Source organism: Lissotriton helveticus, chromosome 12 (genome assembly GCF_964261635.1).
Source record: "Lissotriton helveticus chromosome 12, aLisHel1.1, whole genome shotgun sequence".
NCBI classification, from domain to species: Eukaryota; Metazoa; Chordata; class Amphibia; order Caudata; family Salamandridae; genus Lissotriton; species Lissotriton helveticus.
In genome coordinates this window covers 139,552,645-139,579,247 of record NC_136073.1, presented here as the reverse complement: position 1 = coordinate 139,579,247, position 26,603 = coordinate 139,552,645, and the positions used below count along the sequence as shown (strand labels likewise).

Here is a 26,603-nt window from a genome sequence, read left to right as displayed (position 1 = left end):
TTTGTCCTTAATAAGACTTCTGAGAAAGGAATGTATTCCAATAGAAGTTTATTAGTAGGTTTCTCATCACAGGAGGAGCGCCTCATCAGCCAGGAGTCCACACAGCAACTGAACAAATACAACGGACACCTGGCTTCTGAGAGCGACTCCACATTTAAAAGAATACATGTACACATTCTGTGCATGTGCTCGGGCATGCGCTATACATTCTGTGCATGTGTTCGGGCATGCGCTCCCCAGATAAGTATGAGAATACAATACACTACACTCATTGGCTTCCTCTCGTGCCGCTCGGATCACCTTTCACTCGCTCTCTTTATAGCAACGCAGCGTTTTAAATATCTTCCGGATAAAGTCTATTGGTTCGTCGAAGAGCAAGACATGGACAAGGGAAACGTGTAGCAGTGACAAACTTAAGAGAACACTTCAACAACAAGTCTGGGCTGAAGAAACCGCAACAGCATCTCAGACAACAGGAAAATGTAAGATATACTCACACAACAGGAAACTGCAACAAAGTGTCGGAGATTTAAAAGCTGCAACAGTGTTTCAGCTAAAGGGAACTGTAACACGTGGGCGCACAAGAAACTGTATCAAAATTTAAGATGAGAGGAAACTGTATCAAAAGCTCGCGATGCCAGGGCACTAATAGCCTTACTTATTTTTAATAAACAATATGACCATTAAAAGTCCATGCCTAGGAAAACTGACGACTCAATGAGGCGATCTTGAGTGTCACTGTTTTATCTCTCTTATCCCATTTTCCTTCACCAGGTCAACTTCCAGCTAAAATATTGTAGCTGTGTCGGGTTGGGAGTGGATATGGTGTGTAACCATACATTGATTTTGTTACTGAATACAACTGGCATAACATGTGCATACAAATGAACTAAAATATGAATGCTACGAGGGGCACATAGGAAAAACACCCAGTGCACATCGCCCCCTGGCTGAGGGCCAACAGTTCTAGTGTATATATATGTAGATACATCTATGTGCATTTATAAAGGACAAATTTAAGCAAAAGCCTTAAGCAAAATCCTACCATGCCGCATAGTTAAAAAATGATTTTACAAATCCAAATGAGATTATAAAGTAAAAATGATGGCATCAGATAACTGCACATGGACCAATCACTGATCTCCCTAATCAATGTTTACTCATTTTATTTAATTCTGAAACCGACATGTTTAGGCAATGTAAAGGTAACATAAAACAATATAAACATGTAAAGGTGAATGTCCCCATGTCAGCAAGGCATCAAGATAGGATTCAAAAGTGGGGGCAAAGATTCAGCCGCCATATCAATATTGAAAGGTGAAGTGACACTCAACACAAGAATGGGGGGTACTGATGCCTACACCATAGGTTGTGCCACATGTCAGTACCACTGGTGACTCAAACCAGTCATCTTAGATGATGGGCAATTTCATTGCATTGCAGAATACCTGATGTTTGAATGGTTGAATAAAGTTTCAACTAGCTACATTGAGCACAGGGTGATGTTCCAATGGAAAATGACAAGATCACAGTTTGAAAACAGTTCAAGCATTGAATCGCAGGCCTCACTTAAAGAGGTTGAAGTTTAAGAAAGTTGGAAAGCAGGGCTTTTCCCAAATAGAAGTGATAGCTTGTCGACAGTGCTGATGGGTTGGATATGTTATGTTATTCATGTTTATTGTCTTTGAAGGACGATTACGCTGACAAAACCCACAATAAACAGTTCTTGATTTATCACCAAACCACCTCGAAAATAAAGCACTGAAAAAAGGCAGGAATAGCTCCAAAAACAGTGTTGAAATAGATTGGCCAATAAAATTGGGGGGAGTGTGAGCTTCAGATTTTCTGACAATCATGCATGGCTTATAATGTCAAAATATATTATAGGACACGCTTTACACATGAGAGATGATAAACTGGCAGTGGAAGAGGAGACAAATGCGGATTGGCAGGGGTAGCAAATGAGAGAAAACACACTATTTGGCAAAATAAGCAACATTTTTTAAGACTTTCAAAGTAGAGAGGGAGAAAGTGTGTGTGCTTTTTTGTCTGAGTTTATGTAAAAATTCCTTGTGGAATCCAAAATACACCACAACATACCTGACTGAAAGAACCTGTACCTTACTGTTTGTCTTAAAATATATATTTATTGGGGGTATAACACCCGAAACACCGCCTCTGAAGCTATGCCCCTGGTTGAAGCAAGTTAACAAGCCTGAGGTAGTATTTTTAAAAACATGCACCATACATGTGGTGTTTGAGGTATAGTGATTACATGTCAATCTCGTCCACTTCTATCACTCCCCACTCGCATGCCCCGAAATTCAGAATTTGGCTCCTCTGGACTTAGATTTTGTGATGTAAGTTACATCTATAATAACTCGTAACTGTGGTCAAGCAATGCATGTTGTCATTAGAAGGGGAGTACGAGCTTTAGTCCAGGAAGTCTGTCTGAAGAAATCATATGAACTGAGGTTCAAAGTCAGGTCAGCGTAGCTCTTTAAAAAATAGACACAATGTAATTGCAAAGTTAAAGGGAGAACTGCATTATGAAACAAGATGCAAGCAAACTAGCCCTACAGTCTGAATGGTTCTTTGGGTCAGACAACTCAATGGGTTCAGGCTCCTGCCACCAAACACAAGTTAACAATATTCCAGTTAGGTTGGTTGGCTGGGAAATTCACTAGAAGTATGTGGACTGCCTGTGCGTTTTTCTTTTATAATAATGTGGGTTGAAGAAAATCATTTTTCTGTACCTTTTCTCAGTGCCACAGAGCTTCATGTGGCTCTTGCCAATGATCGTGGGCTATCAGGACATATTCAAGGGCCAGCATCTCTGATCTCTGGGTGATCAGAAAAGGAAGGGGAGGGGGTGGGGGGGGCGTTGTATTTTTGAACTTGGCAACGGTCTGGCGAGTGATGGCTGGAGTCGGCAGAACATTTCTCAAAAGTGTAAAATGGAAGTAAGCGAGGGAATACGCCTTCCCCCTCCTATTTCTCATACTCATGGGTTCTCCCTGTTGACAAGAAAGATAAATTGATCTCCTACGAGAATGAAGGGAGCCGATAAGTCAGTCTGGCAGTTGGAGCTGTAATGAGAACTCCGCCCACGCACCCGTTCAACGTGATTGCAATACTCTCTCCTCATTGGCCCATTTCTCAAAAGCTATTGACGTCACCTCTGCAGAGCACAATCTTATAGCAGTCATGTGCGACTAACTAACACCAGCAGAGTGGCGCAGCGGAAGCGTGCTGGGCCCATAACCCAGAGGTCGATGGATCGATACCATCCTCTGCTAGATTATTTTTACAATATGTTTTGTCATTTTAATTAATCAGTGTTCATATTTAAATATTTGCCCCTTCAGTTGTATTTTTTCTGCGTGTATATTTTCAAGTTGCTTTTATTTTGCCCATAAAAACATTTCTAAACACAGAGATGGCTGCGGGAGCCTCTGTGCTCACAGACTACCACTGTATGGGGCAAGAGTAGCGACTTTTCTTTACAATGCTTAGAAACACTAGTAGGATGTCGTAAACGAAATGTAAAGCATGTTACATTTACAGAAGAGGTAGTGTAATGTGCTCTAGGCAGTTCTGTCAATAGCTGAACGACTGTTGGACGTCAGTTCTTAGGTAATGTAGGGTTATAAGACACCCTACCGTTCTTTTAAGCAAGGAGCCCCCCAATGTAACCAGTGCAAGAATGTGAAGTCCAAAGAAGGGCACTTTACCATACATTACCAGGTGTGGAAAAAAATAACATGAGCCACCAGTAATGCCTGACTAGTTGAGTGTAAGGGTCGCTTGGGGCTGTAAGGGGTCAACAGATACTTTGGTCAGGTTGTTTTTGGCTGTAGAATGTCCTTTGTGCAAACACAGGGCTTAAGCCTCACCCATTGTTCAATTGAGAGACTATGTCGTGAGAGGCGATAGTTGGAAGCATGTAACAGGCACACAGCCCGAACTGCAACAACTGGAATGAGTTGAAGTTTGTTCAGTAGGAACATTGGAAGCCCACATACATGCTGACACCGGAATGGAGTCGTCACATATTTTAGCTTTAGTGAGTCTGTGGGTGAAGCCCTTGTTCCAAGGGACAAAGAATGTTTGCCTGAAATAAGTTTTATCAAGTTGAAATTCATTAAATAGCCTTCATTGTTTCAGCTATTAAATCCATACAATAAATAAAACAATTTTACTGTTAAAATCGGAAATAAAAGAGAAATTTAGAATATGGACATAGTAAGAGCAATTCAATAGCTTCTTGTGTAATAGAGCAATCACGGCTTCTGTGAGCAAGCAACACCCAGGACAATAATAGCACGCATTGGTAATGCATGCTTTCTCCCTATATAATGAATACAGAGCTGTTTTCATCAATCATCGCCCGGGAAAAGGAAAGAGCTCCCTGACAGAGACCACTGTAGTGAAGAGAATGTGGTACAGCGGCCAGAGCTGCTGACTCAAGAGCTGGGGATCCCAAGTCTTTTGCTGCGCAGCGCAATATCCTGTGATTTCATGCAAATCACTTAGGGGCAGATTTACAACAAACACCCGTGGAATACTTTTACACCACTGTTGCGCCACTTTTGTGAAGCAGTGGCAGCCACAAACAATGCAGCCAATTTACAATGTGACGCATCAAGGGAGATGCGTCATGTTGTAAAGCCCTGCGTCACATTATACCTGCGTCAGGTATAATGTATGCAGGGCGGCATTCCCATGCAGGAAAGCCTTTCAGAAGTGACACAATGAAATCTATAAGATTTCAGTGTGCCAGCTTCTAGGAATCCACTGCATCACAAGCCTACTCCTGCTTGAAGTAGGTGTAAGGAGTGACGCAATGTATTGAGAATAGGCCTATCCGTGCTTTGCTGGAGATGTGTCATGCTTCCCACATGGCTCCAGCAAAGCATGACTTTTGCGCCAATAGTTGCGTTAGAATTTCGGACACATCTGTCAATCCTTGCGCCATGGTGCGCCGTATTGTACATAGGGCCCATCCATGGTGGCATAAGGGTTTTGTATGCTGGTGCAGGGAAACTGATGCATCCCTACAGATGCGTCAGTTTCTTGTCAATCTGCCCCATTATCTTTTCGGGTGATAAATTGTTATATACATATGTTGCAATAGTAAAAGGCAAAACTTTATGGCAATATAGTTCTACCAATGGGAATGTAAACAGTATTTCGGCAGCGGAAAACTGACAAGAGAAGCAGATGAGGAATAAACTTTGGTCAATGCAAGAAAATATACTGTAGCCAATAGAAATGGAGGAAAGGTAAGCGGCACGCACAGGAACCAATGAGAAAACAGGAAAAAGAGGAGGCAGGATGTAAATCCTTCTTAACTTTATATTAAAAACAGGAGATTTCTCAAGCACAGCACAAGCACTGTGCAGGCTAAACCTAAAAATTTCAGCAAGACTAATTAAGTATGGCTATTGTGACATTGTTGGCTCTAGCCATATGCAAATATTTACTCAAATGAAAATGAATATTAGAAACAACTGATCAACTTCTTTTATCAGAAAGGAATTTTAAGCATTTAAAAACATGCGGTGCCCCAGCATAAATAACAGTATTGTGACAAATTCCATCAGTCATGTGCATTTGGTCTTTACATAAGGTATATTAATTGGCAGGGCCGGCTCTAGGGCGGTGCGGTCAGTGCCACCGCACTGGGCGCTGACTTAGGGTGGGGGCGTCATGTGCATTGTTTTAAAAGCACCTAATGTCATGTCCATTGTCCCAGCAATTTTCAGGCATCAATAAAAATGACAATTCTGGTGATTAATGTTCTTCCCGGAGAGAGACCGAAGAGTTGTCTAGTGAAGGTTCTGACTCATCATGGCGCAGAGGGTTAATATGCCTGCTGCAAAAAACGTGTCCCATTTACAATGTTTTGGGGGCAGCTGTTGTTCCTGCGCACTCATAAGTAGGAGTGTGTGGGGGGGGGAGGGGGGATCAAGCTTTCGTGTGCTGAAGTGTGCCATCATTTTTGTTGCTTTATTTTTTGTGAATAATAAATAATAACATAATTTTTACATGATTCAATATGTATCAATTGGTAGCCCTGACATGATACAAAACAATGCCCTTTCCGCACAGAATGTGTTGAGGGGCCCTGAGAGAATTCGACGTCACAAATAATCATAGCTTTCGGGCTGAATGGGGGCCCTGGGAAGGGTGGGCGCATTATTGCACCACAGGGGATGCAGGGGTCTGCATTGCACCCCTGCTTTGTAGTTGCACTACGCATAGGTCCGTTTTTTAAGGCCACTACACTTAGGTCCTATCAGCTTGCGGACATTTGAAAACTTGTATAGTGCCACAAAGACAAGCAAGTACCATTTAACTGGCTTAACAAATTAGGTTCAGTGAATGCAAAAGTTGGGTAAATTAACATAATTAACAATCATATTGAGTAATTAATATCCTCGTCTGATTTTACCACTCAAAAATTAAACGTTTGAAATGTAGGCATAACTTGGCATTCAGTCACGTCATTACATGCCATTAGGACTACCATCAAAGAGCTGCATGCAAACTTCAAGAAACATATTAGAGCTATATATTTTTTGCCCAGTCTTTCGTTGTCCTAATATTGCAAAAGGGGTACATTTGGGTAGAAATCACCTATTATTATTATTAAAGAAAACCCCTAACAGAAGCTTTAAGTTGACGTTAGTCGTGCTAACATAATAGACAACTGACATTTTGCCCTCTATGAAATGCTGCAGAACTATGTGCAATGATTACTTGCAGTTTATAAGTTAAAATCTTAATATAGAGGAGTGAGCTATTGACTACCATCAAAGAGCTGCATGCAAACTACAAGGAACATATTAGAGCTATATATTTTTTGCCCTGTCTTGTGTTGTTCTAATATTGCAAAAGGGGTTCATTTGGGTAGAAATCAATTCTTATTATTATTAAAGATAACCCCTAACAATGGTGTCACATTTGAATTTCTGAATTTATGATTTTCCAATCCAAGGACTCTTAAACTGTATTGCCTACCACTATGAATAAAATGTGACTCCTACACCATGTAGGCCTCTGTCTTATGTAACATCTCCTGTATACTGATTTACACAAGTATGATTGTCTCTGTGCAATGCGCATGTGATGTAGTGTTCTGACATTTTAAACTGGTATGAGTGGCACTATAAAACTAAATGAATCTAAGAGACAGTGGTTATGGAGACTTGAGGGACACTGTCAAATGGTGGTAGTGAGCGAATCTGTGGCAAAGGTGGTATTGGGGAGGAGGGTGCCAACAAACATTGTCACACAGGGTGCCACCAGTGCTAAAGCCGGCCTGTCAATTGGCATTTAAGAAAGAGGGCCTGGGTTATACATTTCACCATGTACCAAAACAGCTGGGTCCTCATGGACATGTGGAGAGTAAAGTCTCATGAGAGTAAGGTCTTGCTGCATTTCAGGTTTCATAAATACAGTTAAACAATCATTGTGAATACATCAGGATTCACTCACAGATTTAATGACAAACTACTTTGCATTGTCTGACATTAAATCTGATAAAAAAGGGTCATAGATACTGTCACATTGTATTCAGGGACAAAGCACAAAGAAGCATTAAATGCAATAAAGTTTCCTCACCATCTTGATTGCAAGTGCATGATGGTGAGTCCTAGGTTTTTTTGTGCCAGTTTTTAGTGAAATGTTCACTGATAACGAGCCCTGCCTAAATCTTACATGATGTGACCTTTTTAGGCCAGGATAGAGCTGATGTGTGTACTGTTCCAACTTACTGGAGGGTTTATACTCCAAAATGGCATCAAAAGTTCTCCTCCCTGCTTTACTTTCAAATTGGACCAGTATGTATCTCTGATGTAGGGTGGGCTTGAAGGTGTCATTTCCTTGGGGTTTGTCCAGAAAGGCTCGCACCCAGGGCCAATAAGGTGCTTGCAACATGGCTATACAGGGCCGTTCCCTGAACAGGAACACAAGCAACCCAGGACCGGTTTCACCCTCATTTTGTGTGTTTCATGTACCGCAGTGAGTGGCATGGGTATGCTGAGTTTTGTATCCCATGCTCACTGTGTCACTGGAACCAAGCTGTACCTGACTGATGAGGCCATAACTAGGGCAAAACTGGTCCTGGGTTGCTTATGTTCTGCGTTAAGGAGGACCTGGCTTGGCATTTCGAACTGGATTGTTCCCATGAGGAGTAGAGTCAAGACTTATTTGTTTATGGCTGGGTTCAAACTCAGGTGGCATGGTGAGCAAAAGAACGATGAGTTGGGATGCAACCCGAGCAAAAGAACGATAGATTGGGATGCAAACCTGAGCAGTTATTAGTGGTTAAACAAATAAGAAGCATTCCTCCCATCACCTTTTTTTGTGCGTTTCAGCTTTTTGAAACCCATAGGTCTGACCCATATGAGCAGGCTATCAATGCTTTCATTTGGTTAGCTCTGAGAACTCTGGTGAATAATATGTTACCACGTTTCCTTGAAAATCTCCCTATGGCGTTGGCATACTGGGAAAAGATGGCTTTAGTTTTTGTGAGCTGCTTAGCCCTGAGAAACTTATCGTCAAATTTCCTTCCAAAATAGAAGGGGTGAGCGGTAATAGCAGAGCTTTACTCTATGGAGTTTCGCGGAGTTACATAAAAACTTTTCAAAATTCCACAGTTCCATCCACCCATTTTGTACGTCAAGGATAGACTACCTGATACACTTGTACGTGCGTCCGCAAGAGACTTACAAGTTACGCGAGTTTGGAACTGTATGTCTTTTGTGTGTCTCTAATGAGAGACATGTGTCTTATTAGCACAAGGTCTTTACATGTACAGTGCCTGTGTTTATCAGCAAGGTCAACTGTTTGTGTACAGTGCACATGTTCATCAGTGAGGCATTTGTGAACAGTATACACTAGTGTACGAACGAGGGTCTGTCTTACTGTACATGTGTCATTGATGAACTTAAAGCTGTGAGTGTCTGCAGAAGTGTTTGTCCTGCACGCATATTTATTGTACCATCTCTCTGTGCACTCCACAACCTTAGAGTATAAAATGCTGCATTTACAGCTCCCTCCATTCTCATTTGAACCTGAGCTTTGCCCATGATCCATTTGCCCTTGCACTTCATTGCATTCCCTCCCTGCATCTGCATAGTAACCTCTGCTTGGCTGCTTCACCTCACTCATGTGCATGTACAAGACTGCAGACTCCTGTTGCTTCCACACCAGCCTCTACTTCTCATTCCCATCCATGCTTTTCGCCCACCCTACCATGCCGATGCGCCTCTTGGAATCTTGGCGGAGAGCAGGGCACTTCCCCAAGCATCCACTCCACATCTCAGGGACATGGGAAGAAGGGTGCAGAGAAAACCCCCAAGATATATGAAGGCAGCTTTTCATTGCTCATACCAAGTTTAAAGAAAGCTCAACAGTCTTTAGAAAGAAGCCATAGAAATCTATTTACACCTAATGACAACAACTGCTTTAAAAAGAATACCAATTTGAAACCAAAAACTGCTCAACAACTCATGCCGCCCACTTGTATGTATCTGGTGCTTTCCTTATTATTGTAGCCACCTTGGATATCGACAACTACTATAAATGCTGCTCAAACTGTCATATCATCCAACAGCACCATTGTTTTATAAAGCTTGAAATTCATTGGGGTCTAAGGGTCTAAATGCTGTATTAAAAATGATAAATATTTATATTTCTTGGAAGTGGGACCTCTGTTAGCGAGGGTAAAACAGGGCAAGGGTGAACTTAAGGCCAGCAGTAAAAGTTACATATCAATAGTCAACTTTATGAGCAGTCGGCCACTTCATAGTTGTGTACTCAACCTATTAGTATGTGAAAAAACACGACATTACATGGGAGTAGCTGTCCAACCCACTCTGGTTCAAGACAAGAGCATTAATGTCCCTCTGCCACACATGGTGAACTTGTGTAATTAACAGTTGCAATACTGACAGGCCTAGGATTCACAAAACTGTTGGATCAGGGATAGGGACTGGGGTGTGGTAAAAAGATGTGCTAATTTGCCTAAGTGCTTAGTCATTTTCTTCTGGCTCGAAGGCTTCTGAGTTAAGTTTTATGTATGCCACCGGGTGGGCGGGAAGGCTCAAGAACAATGTTGGGGTTTGCAGAGCGAGAGAATTTACTGATTGCATCAGAAATGCAGGGCAAGCAGAGAGAGCTAGATGGCATTTTTTTATGGTCATTAATTACAGGGACAGGTAAACTCCACCATGCAGCAGTTGGTGGAGTTTTTGCCAAACTACGCACTCCAAGCGGAGTGTTGAGTGGTAAAACTCCATGAACTCCACTGGCAGAGCAGAGTTTATGACCCACCCCAGCAAAAATAGTCTAAACAGCTCACCCTGCTTATGGTTTTGTCATGGATCTTAAAAGTTCTTTTTGGATTACTCCATTTGCTATTTGACTTCATTCATTTTTACATTGTGATTACACATCTTTCAGTCTGATTGATGAATTTGAGGCAATCTGGTCTAGTCTAGTATTTATTTGATTATCTCCAGTATATTACCAACTTTTAACACTAATAGATCTGATCCAGTGTGATTGATGGCAGACCTAGTTATTAAAACAGGATAGAGACAGCAAAGACCCCTGGAGAGCTTGCTGCTAAGAGGGGCTTTCTCTGAGAGATATGCTCTAAGTGATAACGGTTGAGCATGGTTAGATGGAAAGCATTGAAATAAAACAAGGATTAGGTGTGTGCAAAATGTGCTTAGTTTGCTTTTTTATAATTATGAGAACATTTTTGGAAAATTATGCAAAATTATACGTAGTTACACAAAATGAAAAACTGCAATGAAGGGCTATATGAGGTAGAAGCCCATCTAGTAAAAAAAAATGTGTTGCCTTTTGGAACTTGTGGTCCTGATTTTATGTTTGATGTTAACAAAACTGCGGACATCAGAATGTAAACAAAAAGCCTTCAATGTGTGGGGTACAGACCCACCCTGAAGTGGGAAATCTGAGAGCTCTGTTTATGCCCCAAGTCGAAAGCATAGAGGCAAAGACAGAGCTGGAGCAGATTGTGGAAATACAGCATAGGTAACCAGCAGACCTTTAAACGTTCATCCTGATCAGAACCACATATATTGGCCACAACCTGAGCCAGATCCTCACACCAATAGTTACACCCTTCTCCTAATGCCCGGCAACATTTAAGGCAGCACAGAAATCATTGAATGCATTCAGGCAGCCACTCTTCAGGTGATGGAACTCATCATCAGTGGTCCAAACCTTATCAGATAGTTCCTGCAGATATCAGCCAGTATTTTTTGTCTTGACATTGTTCCCGCCGTGTTCCCATTGTAAAAACTGCTTTCAATGTTATTGATATGAAATAAATTTGTCTCTCCATATTTCCAGACTCACAAACTGCCTCCATCAGACTCCTTCTCCCAAGGAGGCTATAACCTTTCATTCCGCCCTCAGCTTTTAGAACAGTTGTTCACGCTAAGATTCTTTCCATCTCGATAGGACAACTTGGACCAATCGAATCACCCACAGCGCTTCTTAATCCATCATCTGCTGCATAATCTGCAGATTTTAGCAAAAATAATTGGTCCTAGGTCACATGGATACAAATTTTCCAAAAATACAGCAATATGTTGCTGCTCAGTAGTAGGCTCTTGGGAGAGGTTGACAGGTCAACTTTCTGTTGTGTGTTGCTGTATCTGAGAGTTAAATTGATACTAAAGAGGTGAACTATTTGTCCAAGCAGTGTTAGCATATTTAAACATAACAATATAAATAAGAAATATCATTGCTAAAAATGAAGCATTAGGCTGCATAATTTGCCTTTACTTGCTGTATAGTTTAGTCATAATTTGGTCCTCCCTGTTACTTAATTGCAATGGCTCTGAACATTGAAAATCGAACAATTCCTGTGGCTCTGAATATCGACAAGTCCTTCGAGCTAGCCCAGAACTGGAATTATGGGGTGAAAGTGAGCCAAATTGTGCAGCAAGAAATAGCAAATGATACCTTAAAATGCAGCTTATTCTGTGGGAGTAGCATTTAATTTTTAAGACATTTTACTATACTATGTGGGAAAAAGGTTCACCTCATTAGTACCAGGTTAGTAATGCACCACACAATGTGACCAGTTAACCTTTCTCAAAGGATCTACCACATGCAGCACTTTCCAAGGTATCTTTGAGCCTTTGGAGCTAGATTGTCGTTTTTTTAATTATGCAGTTATGCCCCAGAGGGTGGATTATATGGCAAGAGTTGTCAAGCCACAATTATGCGGAAAATGCATCAGCTTCTGAAACACATAATTCCATTGTCTTTGACCTTGATCTCCTAACCAATTTGAATGATAAATTACAATTAAAGGGAGTTCAACCCAGCATAGTCCTGGAAAATTCCAAAAAGAAGTCTGAGACAATTAATTAATCAATGAATCAGCCCTTAATCCATGATGAAAATGAAAGCAACCTATTTTTGGTTGAACCTGTTCTGCTTTAAACCCCCACAGAAATATTGTCACTGACTCCTTCACCCTGTGATATGATAAACATTTGGGTCGGATGGGGACCCAGGTACCATATAATTCGTGGCCACAAAATGGGGGAGAGCAAAAAATCTATTTAGGTGTGAGAGAGTACTGGAGCTCACTCACCAATGATCAAAAGTGTTAAGTGTAAAAATAACTCGTAGTCGGCAGGATTTGAACCTGCGCGGGGAGACCCCAATGGATTTCTAGTCCATCGCCTTAACCACTCGGCCACGACTACTTCCTGTAGGATCAACTGTTCTGTACAACTCTAGAGGTTATATGATCGTGTACTGACATGTTTGGAAAAATTCGACAATCTATGAAGGGGTACAGAATAAAATAATGGGTTAACAGCCCTCTCTCTATCCGTTTGGAAAGTACAAGCTGTGTACTCGAGGGGATCATAGAAAAAAGTATATCAAGTGAGCGAGGTATTTGAAAGTGTGAGGGGCGGGGAGGGATTGGGAAAGTGGTACCGAAAAAAGGGTACAGAAAGTGAAGGGTTAGGGACGTACAGGCCAGTTTGTGGTAGTGTGTGGTATGCCGTGTTTTCGGTGGGAGGAGGACTCGAAGAACATTGAGCATGCGCGGTGCTGCTGAGCAGAGACCAGTCCTTTTCTAAAGTACGTGGGAGGGGGCGGGGAGCTGTGGAGTGATGCTGCTCTTCGGTCTATCTTTCCCTGGAGTTGCTCAGCGTGTCAGTCTTATTAATGAAGCGCCTTCAGTACCATTCGTGATTTAATGTACGTGCTCTTTGCTGATCTTTCCTTGTATGCGCAAATGAGTCAACCCAGGATTGTAGGAGCGGCTCAATGTGTTAGTCATGAACCTATCATGACATGGCAATGCTCTATGTGTGCACTTCTCTATCACAAAAACGTTCCATTGTGATGCATCGAGATGGCCGGTTAGCTCAGTTGGTTAGAGCGTGGTGCTAATAACGCCAAGGTCGCGGGTTCGATCCCCGTACTGGCCACTACATATTTTTTTCTTCTTCGAAAGAGAAAACATGCATTAAAGATATACAAGGTTGTCTATTAAGGTACTTTACTATTTGTACCAGGGTGTGTGTTGCTACTGCTATGTAACCCCTCTCCCCTTCGCAATACCAACCTCCTCCATGTTTTCAAGGGTCTCTGAAACTTCACTTTATGAAGCACTATTTGAACCGGGTACGCCTCTGAAGAGCACACTTTCTCTCTGAGAGGAGCGGTTTCTCGGGTTCTCGGTGGGAATTATAGAAGTCAAGAGAGATGAAGGGAAAAACACATGGGTTATGTAGCCATCATTAAATCATATTGCATAATATATTGGTGCCCTTTATAATTGTTGCAGTCTCGTATTGTGTGGTTTACTGCATGTTTTGAGCACTTCGTCAACCAATTCTATGGTGTACATACTTGAAAACATCACAAAATAAAAACAAATAATTACTTATAGTGATATGCAGTTTTTTATTACCTATTTTTTCAAAGTTTCTATTCATATGGCAAGTGTTATCCACCTACAAAATGTGTGTCACTGGCCAGTTATCGGTGGACAGTAGGCGAAGGGCATACCATTGAGCATATCTGGCGCTGTGGCTTAGTTGGTTAAAGCGCCTGTCTAGTAAACAGGAGATCCTGAGTTCGAATCTCAGCAGTGCCTTGGTGTTTTTTTAAAGCTTATTTCCCACAGACTAAAGAAGACTTGCTGTTTTGTAAATTAACAGAGATATACTGCCTGCAAAGCCCGTTTCTGTTGTTGTTATAATTTTCCAGAGTGAACGCTAATACGCCTCAAAAGCTATGACATGGTTTTGGTGTTTAAAATGCCAACGTAATTTGTGCCACCAACTCCGAGTATCTTTGATTTTCAACGCCCCGCATGTTGGCTTTGGGAAGTAAAAACATTTCTCCTGTCTTCGCTGGCATCAATGTACAGTATGGGAAGCAGTAATGCCCGCTTCAAACAACTGGAACAACACATGCAGCATATGTGTCAGCTTCCATTACTGACCCTGTTACAATACATGCAGAATCATTGCAGGTTATGCATCTCAAGATATTTAAAAGCCGAGGCAGCAGTGCAAGTTTAGCTTTAGAAAACAGCAGTGCTTAATTTGTAAAAAAAAAATAAGTGCTGCTGCCCAAAGTTTGAGGCCTCTGCATTGCAATTAAATGCTGGTGCGCCAAATTCCATGGCTGCCTAGTTTTTGACTCGACTCTATGGCTCTTTCTTTCACTACAGACTCTCTTTTCCCCTTTTTCTAACTGATCCAGGTTCCTGCTTTCTCCCTTTGTGACATATTTTTCTGTTTATATCTTCACCTGTCCTACTGCTTTATGTGTTTATCCCGTCTTGCTCTCGCTAAATGTCTTGTTGCAGAAACACACAATAAGGTCCACAGAAATAAGGGTGGTGGCCCCCACCGGTTCAAATTAAGCAGTAGCACAGAAAGGTCTACAGCATAGGTAGCGGCTTTTCAACTTTACCCTATATGATAAGACTGAGCATGACACAACTGATGTTGGAATGGAGAGGGAGCGGTAATAAAACCAGCAGAAAACAGAGGTACTTTTACAACTGGACAATGTACACATCACAAGCAAGGCCTTGCGTTGAGTGTTTTGTAAATTTCTGAAGGGTTCTTTTGGAATAATATGTCTAGACCTAGCTGGGCCCCTGGGCAGATGATATCCACTTTACAGGCCAGTATAGCAGATTGTGGCCCAAACCTGGAGTCACACCTGAAGTGTTGTGTTTAGTTCTGAAGAGTCTACTTAGGGTATTGTGCCAAGTACACACAGATCCATCTGGAGGCCATGTAATGATACAAAACAATCAGTTTAGGAATGATTTAAATGATAATGATACATATTGTGCTTAGGATGATGCCACTAGCTAACCCAAAAACTGAAAGTGGCTTATAAAGTGCAATCAGTAGTTCTGATGTGGAAGGTAACCCCATATATGACCCGGGTTTGTTACATAATTTAGATCTTTGGATATTTTGACAATGCATTTCTCTCCAGTGGGGATCAATTTTATCATTACAAGGCTTACGAAGATTTATTTTACCTCTATAGAGTTTCCTTCATTCTCCGTGAATCCTGAGTTTTGCATGGAGAGGTGCATTAAGCATTATGTGAAGGTGAGTGAGGCCCTTAGAACCTCTGCATACGCACCCGCACTTTAACCTTAATGAAAAGTGATTAATGAACAGTATTATGTTTTTAGCTGGTCTTATTATCTGTGATCTAGGTACAATGACTTTGTACTTTTAGCCGTAAAATTCTTTTTAAAAACATGAATTCGCCAGCATTTTGTATCTAATGTGTATTTTAATTGTTGTAACTTAGTATAGTATTTATTCATGTTTAGATTAGGGTGAAAATGCTTTTATGACAATGCTGTCGAATAAAGCTTTGAAACTTGACTTGAACTTGAACCTCTGCTCCCAGTTATTGATGATGGCAATACATGCAGATATGGTACACCAACCCTATCTTGCACAGTTGGAAGTATTGTGACAACATTAGCGATAGGGCCAAGAAACTAAACAACTGTACCAATGGCTATTTTATCAATGACATTGCTTTCCAGTTCTATGTTTTCTTTCAGCAACCTACTGTGTTGTGGGAGATGCAGTCCAATATCGCTTTCGTTGACTAAAATTAACAAATTGGCTTATGAAACTTGCATTTCAGCGCAAACTTTGCTGAGCTCTAGTTCCAGATTCAGCCAAGCTGTCTAGTTTTCCATGTTGCTGTTGTTTCAACTCCACAGAATTTCACCAGACTTGGTCTTTTTAAACTGTCAGTGTGAGTTGCACGGTTAGTCTTACTTTCAAATATTGTAAACCTTTTTTAACCTCTGATTTTACTTTTAACCAGGATGGGTTTTTAATCATCCCTTTGCACTTTCTTTCACCTGCTTTCCATCCTGAATCTTCATATTTGCACTTTCCATTTACCTCTTTTTCTGAGCTACGGCAGATGTATTTCTTTGCTCGCTTTGTTACCCTGATTGCTGGGCAGTTGAGGCTTTTCCTGAGCCTTTAGGAAGGTAAGCTACAGTTTTTTCTACATTTATTACTGTGAGCCCCATTTTGAGTGGGTGGGATACCTTTTTGGGTAATTTAGTGTTGGTGCTTTTTAGCTTTAAAAGGGCAGATTAATGAATCGCGGCTATGTGTTAGTCTTTAAAGATGAGGACCCTAATGATTAAGTATGGGCGGTGAACTCTGCTCAGCTCGCGGAGTTTGCAGAGTTTTCCGCACTCGGCTTTACGCGGAGCTTGCGGAGTTCCGGAAAACTCTGCTCAGCTTTTTTTCCTTGCTCGTGCTCGTCAACATCACGTTGGTAAGCACAAGCGAGGAAAATCCCCCTCCTGGCAAGATTTTTCCTCATTCGCGATCGTCAATGTCAAGTTGGCAAGTGCGAACATGGAAAATCAAACTCCCAACAAGATTTTTCAATGCAGACGGTCAAATTCCTCAGTGCGAGTGGCTACGTAAGCTTGCGACTGCTCGCATTGAGAAACCTTCAGTTTGCATTGAGAAAGCTGCTGCTCAAGTAAAAAGTCTACTCGAGCGGCAAAAAGGAAGGAGCACCCGCTTGCACTGTGCATGGTGCCATTCATGATGATTTAACAGTTTGGGCAAACACCCAGTGGTAAAAATCACCACAAAGGGCCTTTATCTAACGCACCCTGCCATTTGTGGAGCTCCACATAGCGCAGCGGAGTTTTTTTTGCACTACGCGGAGTTCCACAGAGCGGAACTCTGCAAACTCTGCCTAGGCTTACTAATGATCTAAGTAAGACCAGAGAATTCACATTAGAACATGTACCCAACAAAATGTTCAAAATGCAAACCATAAAGGTTTATATAGAAGAATCATTACAGAAGGCAAAAAAATAATGGTTGGTCAATCAATTCAAAATATTCCAAATGTAAATAAATTGTAAATCTGTAATGGTAGTGGAAGCTGAGCCCTAATCTAGTCAGTAGCCAAAACAAAATACCATTTAACACAAAAGAAATAATTAATCAACAAGCTTCCTGTCATAAGGACTGCTCAGTTTAGCAGCAGATGAGAAACATTAAAAATATTCTAAGTACAGATCAATACAAGTCATGATTGATGTCTGTTTCTTAGGAGAGCAAGAGAACATTCTTTACATGGTTTCAGACGGAGAAATTGTACAGTAATGTGGCATGATGAAAATGGTGTATTGAGTAGTCTCGCGCAGTAAACTTTGCTCTGCCTCGGAGTTGGCAGAATTCGGGCACTCCGTGCTCCGTGGAGGAGCTCGGAGTCGCTGAATTACGCCTTTCAGGTGTGAAGCAGAGGTTTTTTTCAGTTCACACCCTCAAGTTTTGTTTTGGCACTCGACCTCAACTGCCAAGAGTCTCGAGCCGTTGCAAGCGACCCTCGACCCTGCTCCAGGGCCGGGTCGCTCCCCTGCTGCCTCAGCAACACCTGTGAGTGCTCTCCCCTGCGACTGCCGTCATGACTGGGGTTCGAGCCTGTGCCCAGATCAGCCATAGTCTGTGTCACGTTTTTGGTATTATTGTTTTGACTGTTGCTATTTCTGCTTTTTCCTTTCCCCTTACTCCGCTCCATAGCTGCACCCTCGACCCCCCCACCCCCCAACTTTTGCCTTCTATGGCCAGCTGTTCCCGCCATTCCCATACAGCCACGCCCCCCTCGCCACCCTGGTCCCGCCTCCCAGCTGCTCCTCCCTCCCTCCTCGCCTCTTATGGCGACCACCGCCAGCACGCGCAGTGGACGCATGCAGCAGGCGTGCCGATTGCGCGTCGAAGGTGCGCCAAAGGCAAGCCCATCTGTGCCTGTCTGCTCCTGGACCGCGCCCAGCGCCAGAACTACTGGACCCCGGGGCCTCCAAAACACTGGACTGCACTACGACGCCAGCCTGAAGCGTACCCAAGGATCCTTCACCTACCGGAATTGCAGCTTCACCAGCATCCGGCCCACCAATCCATCATCCAGAGAACGCAATCAACTCTGATGCATCCTCCTCAACACCCGCTCTGCTCGCAAGCACGCCATCGAACTCTGGGACCTCCTCGACTCAACCGCCCCCGACATCGCCTTCCTGACGGAGACCTGGCAGAACACTACCTCGGCACCAGACATCACCATAGCCATCCCAGAAGGCTACAAGATTTCCCGCAGAGACAGCACTAATGGAGTGGGAGGGGGAATCGCCATCATCCACAAGAACACCCTCAGAGTCTCGACCAACACCGACGACACCCTCACCACTGCTGAGTACATGCACTTCCAGATCCACACCGACCCCAAACCCATCCTCAGAGGAACACTCATCTACAGACCACCCAGACCCCGACCACAGTTCAGCGACACCATCGCCGACCTCATCAACACCCCCGCCCTCGATTCCGTGGACTACATCCTCCTGGGGGACCTGAATTTCCACCTCGAGAACAACAACAACGCCAACTCCATCGCCCTGATCGACAACCTCGCCAACCTCGGACTCCAACAGCTCGTGACGACTCCCACCCACGCTGCTGGACACACACTGGACCCCATCTTCTCCTCAAGTCCCCACATCTCCTTCAACCACACCACCGAACCCCACTGGGCCAACCACAGATGCGTCCACTTCACCTTTAGGAAACCCACCACACACCACCGCACCCAACAGATGCCACGCCGCTGCTGGGGCAAGGTCACCAAGGACCAACTGACCACCACCCTTGCCTTGGGACCACCCGCCGACCTCACCGATGTCAACACCTCCGCCATCAACCTCAAACAGTGGATCAACGACTCCGCCGACACCCTCGCCCCACTCAGGACACCCGCTGCCAGCCACATCAACAAGAAAGCCAAATGGTTCACAAAAGACCTCCGGACCTCCAAGCACGCCTTCTGGAAGCTGGAGAAGAGCTGGCTCCACGACCGAACACCAGACAGCTACACAGCCCACAAGAGCGCCACCCGCAGACATCACCAACTCATCAGGACCGCCAAGAAGACTGCCTTCAAGGATCGCCTAGACAGCAATGCACACAACAGCAAAGAGCTCTTTAACATCCTGAAAGAACTCTCCAACCCCAGCTCCAACACCAACGACGTTCCCCCATCGCAAGACCTGTGCGACTCACCAGCCACCTTCTTTCACTACAGGATCACCGACATCCATGACAGCTTCAACACTGCCACCACCTCCCCCGCCGCAGAGTCCAACACCCCTGCAACCACTACCCGCACCAGCCGCCTGACGTCTGGTCCAACGTCAGCGACAAAGATACCACCATGACCATGAACTCCATCCACTCCGTATACCCTTCTGACCCATGCCCACACCACGTTTTCAACAAAGCCAGCACAGCCATCGCACCCCTTCTCCGGAAAACAATCAACATCTCCTTCGAGACAGCAACCTTCCCGGAGAGCTGGAAGCACGCAGAGATCAACGCACTACTGAAGAACCCAAGGCAGACCCCCAAGGACCTCAAGAACTTCTGACGCATCTCCCTGCTCCCTTTCCCAGTGAAAGTCACAGAGAAGATCGTCAACAGCCAGCTGACCCGCTACCTCGAAGATAACAACATACTGGACCCTTCCCAATCTGGCTTCCGCAGCAACCACAGCACTGAGACCACCCTCATCGCCGCCACTGACGACATCAGGATCCTCATGGACAAAGGAGAAATAGCCGCCCTCATCCTTCTGGGCTTATCAGCCGCCTTCGACACAGTCTGCCACCGCACCCTAACAGCACGCCTCCACAACACCGGAATCCAAGAGAAGGCCCTGGCCTGGACCACATCCTTCCTCTCCGGCAGAACCCAGATCGTCCGCCTCCCACCCTTCCGCTCCAAGACCATGAGATCATCTGCGGCGTTCCACAGGGATTATCCCTCAGCCCGACACTGTTCAATATCTACATGGCACCACTTGCCCACGTCGTCCGACAGCACAGCCTCAACATCATCTCCTACGCCGACGACACACAGCTGATCATCTCCCTCACCGAAGTCCCCCACACCACCAAAACCAACCTCCACAGAGGAATGAAGGCTGTCACCGAATGGAGACCGCTTAGTGTGTCTCCTCCGCAGCCTGTCCTGTGGTCCGACCATTTTTTAATTAACTTTGCGCTGCTTTCCACTGCTACAACACGGACGAGGCCTCTAAGAGACACCACGAGGGCCTCTCGGCCTTTTCACCTGATCTCTGTTGACATGTTATCCGAAGCCCTCAATAGTTTCCCTTGTCAACTTTCTGGCAACCTAGAGGAGAATCTTACTCTCTTCCAGAAATGGCTTACGGCCAGACTGGAGGTGTTGGCTCCTGAGAGGAGGGCTAAATCGACTGACAGGCGTTGCTCCGCCCCATGGTTTACTCCTCATCTGAGGGCCTTACGTCAGGAGTGCAAGAAGGCGGAAAGGGCCTGGCGACGAGCCTATGATCCAGCTGAGAGACTGCAATATAGAGTGGTGACGAGATCATACCACAGGCAGATCTGGGTTGGGAAAAAAGCTTATCTGGAGCGCAGAATAGATGAGGCCGAAAACGCCAGTAAAGAGATTTTTAGAATTGTAAAGGATTTTATCTCCCCTCCCTAAATACTCCTTCTCACATGCACTCTGAGATCTGGATAAATCAACTAGCTGAGTTTTTTGTTCATAAAATCAAATCCATTCAGGATTCCTTTCCTCCTACCTGCCCCTTGCTGGACGTCAGCTGTCTGTCTTCCCTGCCTTCTCTGGATGGGAATGGTCCCTTTCTTTGCGAATTTCCCCCTATGTCCCCTACCATCTCTTTAGACCTCTTGTCTCGTTTGAAGTCTGGCTCGCCGCTGGATCCTTGTCCGGCGAAGTGTCTGGGGAGAGTGGCGCCAGTTCTTAACACCTTACTGAACCCACTTCTTAATTCCTCTTTGTCCATTGGTGTGGTCCCTCAGGCCTGGAAATGTGCCTTGATTTTACCGCTGATTAAAAAGCCTAACCTTGATCCCCTCATTCATGCGAACTACAGGCCGATCTCTCTCCTCCCTGCGCTGGCGAAAGTGACCGAGAAGCATGTGCATCGGTCGATCTCCAATTTCATCGAGGAGAACGACCTCCTACACATGTCTCAATCTGGCTTCCGTGCTAATTTTAGCACGGAGACTGCCCTTCTCGAGGTCACCGACGCCATCAGGGAGGTTTTAGATTCTGGAGGTAAGGCCATGTTGGTTATGCTTGATTTGTCGGCGGCGTTCGACACCGTTCCCCACGAAGGCCTCCTTTTAAGACTCTGGGAAATTGGCTTACGTCGGACGGTGTTGAGCTGGTTTAAATCTTTTCTTACCGGCCGCCGGCAAATGATCTGGGTGCCCCCTTATTCTGCCGATATGTCGCCGCTAGAAGTGGGGGTGCCTCAGGGTTCCATTCTTAGCCCCATGCTTTTTAACATCTTTATGGCCCCTCTGGCGGTGGTGGCGGAATCCTTTGGTGCCAAGATCATATCCTATGCTGACGATACCCAGCTTCTGTTCACGTGTGACAGGGGCGGGGTTTTTGACGGCACACGGATTAGGGACTGTCTAGGTGCTGTCTTCGAGTGGTTCCGGCGGCATGGCCTAAAATGCAACTCCGACAAATCGGAGCTGCTTTTTTTTGGCTGTACCCCTGATCCCATTTGGAAGGCCTGGTGGCCACAGGATATGTTTCCCCCGGACGGCGCTGTTGGAGGTGTTTGAAGCCATTAAAGAGGCACTGGACTCGGGAGGTAAAGCCATGCTTGTCATGCTGGATTTGTCGGCGGCCTTTGACACCGTCCCCCATGAGGGTCTCCTCGCCAGACTCTATGACATCGGTCTGAGGGGGACGGTGTACAACTGGTTTGGGTCATTTCTGGCTGGCCACCGGCAAACGGTCTGGGCCTCATCCAGCTCGGCCGTGATGCCACCATTGGGAGTCGGAGTTCCGCAGGGTTCTGTGTTGAGCCCGACTCTTTTTAACATCTTTATGACCCCTTTGGCGGCATTGGCTGAGTCTTTTGGGGCCCAGATCGTATCCTATGCCCATGACACCCAGCTTCTCTTTTCGTGTAGGAAAGGAGAAGATTTTGATGGAGAGAGTATCCGCGAGTGCCTTGGGGCTGTTTTTAAATGGTTCCAGCTGAACAGCCTCAAGTGCAACTCAGATAAATCTGAGGTACTCTTCTTCGGTTGTCCTTTTGATCCGGATTGGCAGGCATGGTGGCCTGAAAACATGTTCCCTTCGTCTTGTTCTTCCCAGCTGGTCAAGAACTTGGGGGTCAAGATAGATAAGGGTCTGACATTAAGATCTCAGATCCTTGGTCTGACGGGAACATGCTTCGGTCTCCTCAAGATGCTCCGGAAGTTTCTGCCTCTACTTTCAGAGGAGCACAGGAAGACGACAGTGCAGGCCCTGATCGGTCCAAGACTGGACTATTCCAATGTCCTCTATCTGGGCCTGCCGGAATATCTTTTGCAGCGGCTGCAAGTCGTCCAGAACTCGGCTGCGAGGGCGATTTATGGCCTAAACAGGCGAGCCAGTGCTGCTAGCCTTTTGCAGTCGCTTCATTGGCTGCCTATCCGGAAGCGGATAGTTTTTAAGGCCTTGACCTTGGCCCATAAGGCTCTTCATGCTGTGGGAGCACAGTATCTCCAAAGGAGACTTGCCTTTTACCACCCGACCCGATCTTTAAGATCCGAATCTTTACTTCTTGCGGTGGTCCCGTGAGTAAAAAGGGCTCGCATTGGAGGCCGCTCCTTTGGGTTGCTAGCACCACAGCTTTGGAACACTTTGCCTCTCGCTCTTCGTGGTGCTACTGATCTGTTTACCTTTAGGAAGGGCCTCAAAACTTGGCTTTTTGCCCTTTAGGGTATTTTAATTAGTTTTATTATTCTGTGATCTGTGTTTCTTTTATGGCTGTGTTGTGTTACCTTTATACAGGTTTTCAATAAAGTGCCGGGACACTCTTTTTGAGTAGCCGTGCGCTATAAAAGTCAATATATAACGTAACATAACATAACATAACAATGTCTCCCTCAAGGCGAAAAACCTTGGAATTCTGATTGATTGTGACTTATCTTTCAGACCCCATATCATCAGGCTTTCAGGAAAATGCTTTGGCATTCTCAGGATGCTTAGGAAGTTTCTTCCTTTGCTGTCACTCCACCACAAAAAACCCATCGTGCAGGCCCTGATAGGGTCACGTTTGGATTATGCGAACGCCCTCTACTTGGGTCTACCTAAATATCTTTTGACCCGCCTGCAAGTGGTGCAGAACTCCGCGGCTCGAGCCATCTTTGGGCTCCCGAGACGGGCCAGCGCTGCTGAGTTACTCAAAGCATTACATTGGCTGCCCATCTCCAAGAGAATTTTCTTTAAAAGTCTGACCTTGGTCTTTAAAGCCCTGCACGGTGTAGGTCCCAAGTATATTGGGAAACGCCTATCTTTCTACCTGCCTAGTAGGGCTTTGCGGTCAGCTTCCTTGGCTAAAGTGGTTGTGCCTGCCATCAAGCGTTCCAGAATAGGAGGCCGGTCATTCCGGTATCTGGCTCCGCGGGGCTGGAACGAGCTACCTCTGTCCTTAAGAAAGGCTAACAGCCTTCCAGCTTTCAGGAAAGAACTGAAAACTTGGCTTTTTGCTTAATAGTAGTTTTGGTTTTTCCTCAGTTTTTTAGCTGTTGTGTTGTCACTCTGCACTGAGTTCTCTTCGCCAAAGCGCCAGGATGCTCTTTTGAGTAGCCGTGCGCTATAGAAGAAAAGAAATAACATAACATAACATAACATAACATGAAGGAGAGCAGACTGAAACTGAATTCAGACAAGACGGAGGTCCTCATCCTCGGCTCCACCCCCACAGCCTGGGACGACTCCTGGTGGCCAACATCGCTAGGAACACCCCCAGAATCCACCGACCACGCACGCAATCAGGGGGTCATCCTCGACTCTGCCCTCTCCATGTCCAAGCAGGTCAACGCCGTCTCTGCTTCCTGCTTCAACACCCTTCGTATGCTCCGCAGTATTTTCAAGTGGATCCACTCCGACAAGAGGAAAACCGTCACCCAGGCCCTCGTCACCAGCAGACTGGATTACAGGAACGCCCTCTATGCAGGAACAACAACCAAGCTCCTGAGACGGCTCCAACACATCCAGAACGCTTCAGCACGACTGGTCCTCAACGTCCCCCGACGCAACCACATCACACTCCACCTGAGAGACCTGCATTGGCTCCTCCTAAACAAGAGGATCACCTTCAAACTCCTTATCCACGCACACAAAGCCCTACACAATTCCGGACCAGCATACCTTAATGGTCGACTTAGCTTCTACACCCCAACCCGCAGCCTACGCTCAGCCAACCTCGCCCTCGCCACAGTTCCACGCATCCGGAAAACCACCGCCGGCGGCAGATCCTTCTCCTACCTCACCGCCAAGACCTGGAACACTTTCCCTACCAGCCTACTTCAGACCCAGGACCTGCTGGCCTTCAGATGACTGCTCAAAAGCTGGCTCTTCGAGTAGCTGCAGTCCCCCCTCCTCCCCAGCGCCTTGAGACCCTCACGGGTATGTAGTGCGCTCTACAAATATTTGATTGATTGATTGATTGATTGAGTGAAGCGTCGCAAGACTTCTCCCCCATCAGCGAGCCCCACCCAGACGTTGCCCTTCCTCGCATGAACTCTGGCCGTGGCAGCACCAATCTAGTGCCATTTGCAAAAGCAAATGGAGCGGTTAAGTAGCATTTCTGCTGGAAATACAGCTGAGCGTTTGGAGTGGATTTTCTTCTTAAACTGCATTGGAGTTGATTTTTTTGTGCAAGAAGCTTTTTATTAAAACTTTTGTTTAAACAGGAAGAAAGTGCCCCAGAGACTCCAACTTCCTGTTCCTGTCCAGCAGGTTCCCCCCAGTACTTTGTCCCTCTCCCAGGCAATTTTCATTGGGATTTGCAGCTTGAAGGATCACTCTCCTTGTCTTCTGCATATATACCATTGGAGTTAAGGACTTTGTATTTGAGATTTCACTAGTAAGTTGAAAAACTGGTGAATAAGGTTGTTCTTTGTTTGATTGGGGAAATGCACCTGGATTATTTGCACTTTAATCGATTTTAAAAATGTTTTGTGGTGGGTGGCCTGCAGGTTCAGTAGGGGCCTACTTTTTTTTTGCATGTTATTATTCTAATTTTAAAAAGGAAAAATGTTGCACAGTTGACTACATTTTCTCGATGTTTTAAAAAAAAACGTGCAATATTTATTTAATTCACTATGTGGCCTAGTCTGACAATGGTTCTTCCATCCAGTAGGCCCAGTACTATTCATGGGTGCTTGAAACAACTGTTTATGTGGTGTCTATTGAATTAACAACAATAACGAGTTGGTGAGATGCACTCCTTTGTTTCACCAGTTAATTCCTTCTGTAGCGTACTCATAATTTTAAACCTGATCAGCGTGCTAGCTGTATCAGTGCTCCATCCAAAGTGCGCTGCAATTTTGTAAAAAGAACATTCGAGTACCGCATTTTGATCCCCGTCCAGCTGCACAGCTTTTTAACGAATCCAATGAATTAAATTCATAATCAACACTCAATGTCTTCAACCATTTTGTCCAATATTTATCCACTATTTTTTCTCATGTACTTTCTTCAATTCATTACACTCGTTTTCTTCAAATTCATTTTACATCAGTATTGTTCATAATAACACAGGAGTAAACAATGTTTCTGCATGCCATACTTATTTGCATAATACTAAAAACTGTCAGTTCAAGTGGTGATTTAAGCTTGTAATTCTGTCTACATCATAGACTATTAGGACTTCAGTATACCATGTTAGGATGAATGCACTGTTTCCAAACTAGTGGGGCATTCTGGGAGATTGAGTCTCGGAAATTATTTGCTTTAGAAGGAGTTTATAGAGCACGCTTAAGAATCTGGTGCCGATTTTAGCGAATACTGGCTTGTAAGTGATAGTTTACCTCGTGGTGAATTGGGCAATTAAGGCGAAGGGGCGTTCCATGCAGTTCAAATAGTTTCCACGCGCAAGAGGGGCGGGAGGAGTTCGCATGTTTTCAATAT

General features: G+C 44.7%; 3 non-coding genes across 3 annotated transcripts; 2 read left to right on the top strand and 1 right to left on the bottom strand.

Annotated features, from left to right (window-relative positions):
- Positions 1 to 12,685: 12,685 nt before the first annotated feature.
- On the bottom strand, positions 12,686 to 12,767 carry TRNAS-AGA (transfer RNA serine (anticodon AGA)). The gene has a single exon. It is a non-coding gene; the product is annotated as a tRNA-Ser (tRNA).
- A 664-nt stretch (positions 12,768 to 13,431) lies between these two features.
- TRNAI-AAU (transfer RNA isoleucine (anticodon AAU)) lies at positions 13,432 to 13,505 on the top strand. The gene has a single exon. It is a non-coding gene; the product is annotated as a tRNA-Ile (tRNA).
- A 597-nt stretch (positions 13,506 to 14,102) lies between these two features.
- On the top strand, positions 14,103 to 14,176 carry TRNAT-AGU (transfer RNA threonine (anticodon AGU)). The gene has a single exon. It is a non-coding gene; the product is annotated as a tRNA-Thr (tRNA).
- The last annotated feature ends 12,427 nt before the right edge of the window (positions 14,177 to 26,603 follow it).